Source organism: Nematolebias whitei, chromosome 13, assembly GCF_014905685.2.
Source record: "Nematolebias whitei isolate Nwh7 chromosome 13, NemWhi1, whole genome shotgun sequence".
In the NCBI taxonomy this organism is placed as follows: Eukaryota; Metazoa; Chordata; class Actinopteri; order Cyprinodontiformes; family Rivulidae; genus Nematolebias; species Nematolebias whitei.
In genome coordinates this window covers 24588055-24593089 of record NC_056510.1, presented here as the reverse complement: position 1 = coordinate 24593089, position 5035 = coordinate 24588055, and positions in this window count along the sequence as shown.

Below are 5035 nucleotides of genomic sequence, written 5' to 3'. Positions count from 1 at the left end.
GAGTCCTGGCCTGATGATGTTGATCTTCTGTGCTGGGCCATCCTTTTGGCCAGTAGCTGTTTAGTTTCCCCGATGTAAGACTGATCACCCTCCTGACACTGAACAACATACACAACATTACTCTGTTTGTGCCGGGGGACTGGATCTCTCTTTTCTACCTCCTCCATGTGCAGGTTGGCAACAATAGGAGAAACTGGCACACCCATGTTTCTGCCTATAATATTGCTCCCCATATGTGAAGTAGGTTGACTGCAGGCACAGTTTCAAGAGTTGACCCAGTTGTTCTGTGGAAAGTGTGGTCCTGCTGCTCAGAGTGGTGTCTGATTTTAATTTTAAACTGACCACCTCTACTGCCTCATCAACAGGAATGCTCATGGACTGGCATTGCTCAAGGCAGCGTGAGACAAATAAGGGTGGATGCAGGTGTGGGTGTTTCACCTTCTCTACTCACATTTTCAAGTTGTCAGTCCGGGGAGTTGAACCTGTGACTTTGAGATCACAGGCCCATCTTCTCTAACCTCTGCACCATGATCATTTTACTAATTAAGCGCTGGTACAGGCAACATATATTTTGAAACATTGTAAGTGACAGCTAATCATGCTAACAGTGTTAATTGTAGACCTCATTTGTGAATTCAGGGTAAATCATACAGACTAGGCGTGGCCTCCCCTGAGTGCAGTCTGTGCACAAGGTCAGATGAAACATTTCAACAAAGAACACTCTGTCCAGAGAACCTGACTCAACCTTGTTAGATACTTAAACATAGTGTTTTGCTTTGTACTAGAAATAAAGTTTTTTAATCATGTGGAATGTACGGTGGCCCTAAGGTGTAAATGAACAAAATTTGAAAAAAACTGAATTACATTTGAAAAAACTGAATTACATTAAGCCAAAGTGGAAGTGGCCGAAGTGGAAGTGGCCCGAATTACATTAACCCTCTATGGCATGGTGTTGCCCTCAGGCAACAAACCACTATTTTGGCCCACACAACACCCCTTTAATTATTTTTTGTAAATAAAACATCACATTCAAAGTCTGATAATAAGTCTGTGACCAATGAAATTTGAGCTGGGCGTGACTTTGACCTTTCATCTTGGGGTGAAACAGTCCTTTTTGGGACAACAGCCCACTTGGACACATTGCTTGCAGAAGGTAAGATAAATTTAACTTTTTAACATGTTTAAATTTAAATAACTTTGTATAAATAATATCTGTGATGTGTATGAATAAGTGAAAAAGCATATTGGATTGAGTAAAGACACTTTTTGTCTTCATTTATATACTCAAATGGCAGTTTTTCATTCGTTGCCTCAGGGCAACATTGTGCAGTCAGACCACTTTTGTGCGAACCATAACATGCTTATGGATGGAGATGTGTAAGGATGCATGGTTATCAACATAATCAACTTTTTTTGCTGTACTATCTACTATTACTCACAGGAAATGGATTCAAGAACAATTTATGGGTGTAAGGAACATGATCAAGTGATTAGGCTCGTTCCTTCCGACAGTGAGAACAGTGAACTTGAGGAGAGTGACAGTGAGGAAGAGTGGACTCCAGAACCAGGTTTGAGGGAGAGTTAGGAGATCAGGGTTCAGTCTGTAGAGTAACATGCTGTATGGAATGAACATGTGTGTGCGTGTGCTGGTGTATGTGCGTGTGTGTGCATGTGTGCATCCGTGGGTGAAGAGAGGTATATATGACCTATTCTAATTTTATGCTTACTGGTTTCTTTTGAAAACAGACGACCTGCCTGATGACAATGAGTCTGTGGATGAAGAGGAAAATGAAGATGATGAAGCATCACAGGAAGATGTTCCACTCTTACCCCGTTGGAGAACACCCCACAGTGCCAACATCACTGATCACCCAGAATGGCAGGTCAGCCTTCCAAAATCAGGCAATATCAATTCCCCCTACGAATACTTCACAATGTTTTTTTCTGAAGACATTCTGGAAGTAGTTGTAGAGCAGTCAAATTGATATGCCATTCAGTGTGACACCATCAAGCCCTCACTACAAAAGAACTGGAGCAATTCATGGGTACAGCAGTGTACATGTCGTTGTTTGGATTACCAGGCACCCGCATCATTTGGAACAGAGCCACCCAAGTGTCCCAGGTAGCTGGCACTAAACACAGGCCCCACTACACCTATTCTGGTCCCTGATGTGCATCTGGATGCCACAACCCTCTGGATGGTCATGGATGAAAAGAAAGGGAGATGCAAGGTACCAGGATGCAAAAGTACACCTAAAGCCAAGTGCCAAAAATGTGACGCCCACCTCTGTTTCACATCCACCAGCAACTGCTTCAAGAGGTTCCATACAGAATAAAACAGACTGTGCTTTGTAAAAAAGAGAAACCCAGTCATTCAGTACCCCCACAGGAACACACATTCAGAGACATGAACACACACTGCAGCTAATCTTTAATGCATTAATTGATCAACCATTTGTGGCTGTTTGTTGAAAGAAAACTTGTTGAAATTGTTGTTGTTATTGAAATAAAACTTCTTCTAATGCATTTATTGCTTGTTTGTTCCTCATTCCACTTATTAAATAATATAGAAAACCTTGGTGTTTTAGTACCCTCAAAGCATCTTGTTGAGGCAACAAACCAAAATCGGGTGGGGGGGGGGGGTTCCCATTTTTTTTTTTTATAAATTTTAAAAACCCCCCCCCCCCCCCCCCCCCAAGCTCCCAAAACTAGGGTGACATATTTTTTCCTCATAAAATAAAATTTCATACCATAGAGGGTTAAGAAAAACAATTGCATTTGAAAAAACAGAATCACATTAAGCCAAACAGGAAGTTTTTTTTTTTTTTTTTTTTTTTTTTTTTTACTTCATTAACAGCATAAACCTGAACAACAAAACAATATACAGTACACAAAATGGAGATGTGTGTACTGGATATTCTAAAAAAAGTTAAGTCAGGTCCTCTGGACTTTCAAAAAACAACAACAACAACAACAAATAAATAAAAGTGTAGAAACGTTTCATCTTTCATCCGAAAGACTTCTTCAGTCTGAGGTGCTGTATTCAGCTCAGTCTTATAAATAGCACCTTCTCAGAGTGGATCAACCAGTTTGTTGCTGGCATTCAAAACCAGCTGCTCACATGGTCAAGGAGGACCATCAGCCTAACAATGGATCATTAGCACCCTGATGGCTGTTTAGTATTAACAGGGGGCTAAATGATACTAGCAATAACAGCATTGTAAGAGGGGGACATCCAAAAAAGTTCAATCTGGTCCTCTGGACATTCAAAAAAAAACAAAAGCAAAACAAAGCAAAAAAAAATCTAGAAACGTTTCGTCTCTCATGGTTGATCCACTCTGAGAAGGTGCTATTTAAGAGACTGAGCTGAATACAGCTCCTCAGACTGAGGAAGTCTCTTGGATGAGAGACGAAACGTTTCTAGATTTTTTTTGCTTTGTTTTGCTTTTGTTTTTTTTGAATGTCCAGAGGACCAGATTGAACTTTTTTGGATTTTTCTACCTGGATTATTGAGCATGCATCAGGATAAGAGGGGGACAGTTAAACACAGAGGCCTCCAGAGGACCTGACTTAACTTTTTTAGATTTTTCTACCTGGTTTATTGAGCATGCATCAGGATGTACTGTATATTGTTCTGTTGTTCGGTTTTATGCTGTTAATAAAGTAAAAAAAAAAAAAAACTCTGTTAGGCTTAATGTAATTCCGTTTTTTCAAATGTTTTTCATTTAAACCTTAGGGCCACCGTAGAAATGCCATTATCGATATCTAAAAGAAAGAATAATTAAAGAAAGAAATCTGGCTTGATTATGTGGTAAAACGAATTTCCATAAAAATGCAGAGTTCAACACCTTGACGTTTTCAAGTCACGCTTGAAACCAAGGTAACATGAACCGAGTGGGCGGTGCTCAAATCTATAACCCCGCCTCCCCTGGAGAATCAGTCAGTAAAACGTGTCCAACCAAGCCGGTGTGAAATAACGAGCGACAAGTCAGGAGTCCGACTTTCTCCAGTTCCACCTGCTTTATGGTCCCACAGTCCTAACGCGACCTGGATCGACCTGAGTAAGGGGAAGCTGTCAGCACATCTGGAGTCATCAGGTGATTGAGTTCACTGACCTCCGCTGTTGGTTTACTGACCTGCTGCTGGTCTGGAAAGGAAGTGTCTGCAGTTTTTTTTTTAATGCGTCAGGGTGGACACAGTCTGTTCTGTGGGTCTGAAATATTAGTTTCTGTGCCAGGCAGAGACATTTAGAAGCGACTGACAGCAAAACATTTACTTTGGCTTTCTTAATTTGTCCTGAAGTGTGTGTGACCCGTGGGAGATGTGTTGTGTAAGACATTCTGGGTGACCTGGTTGGACAAGAGACCCAATATTTTTTTAAATGTCTGAATTCAGCAAACATCCGGAGTTATATTTTTATATCTAGGATCAGTGTTGGATAAAGTGTCTTAAAGCAAAGTTAATTTCAGTTCAGTGGTTAAAACTGCTGCTCTGCAAGTTCTCTGCTGTAAACACTTTGATTAGTCTTTGATTAGTTTAGAATAAACCTTTATTTTAGCAGTTTAAATGCTTCAGAATGTGAATTTATGTGACTGTTTTTAAAAGAGTAGCAGAGGCAGAATCCACACTGGAATGTTACACGTGAAGGCACCAGAACATGTCTGCAGAAAAGTTGCATCTTTATCTAAATGCATTTAGAAACAGTGGAAATTCTAGGGATACTCAGGGGGCAAAACAAAATTGGGCACACACACAGAAAGCCATCAATAAATGTGACATAACACAATGAAAAGACCAAAGTTCAGCGCTAATCACGAAGGTTTGGAGTCATCAGGTGAATAAAAACAGTTTGTTCACAGTTATTTATTTCTGTTATGGGACGAAATTAACTGGAAATATGCTTTAAAATGTCATGAACATTTAACAAACATTGCATTTTCTTTACTTTGTTGTATTTTTCAAAACAGTTCCTGTGTAACTTTTTTGTTGTTTATTTTGAAGCTTTTTTTTTTTTTTTTAACAGTATATTCCACGC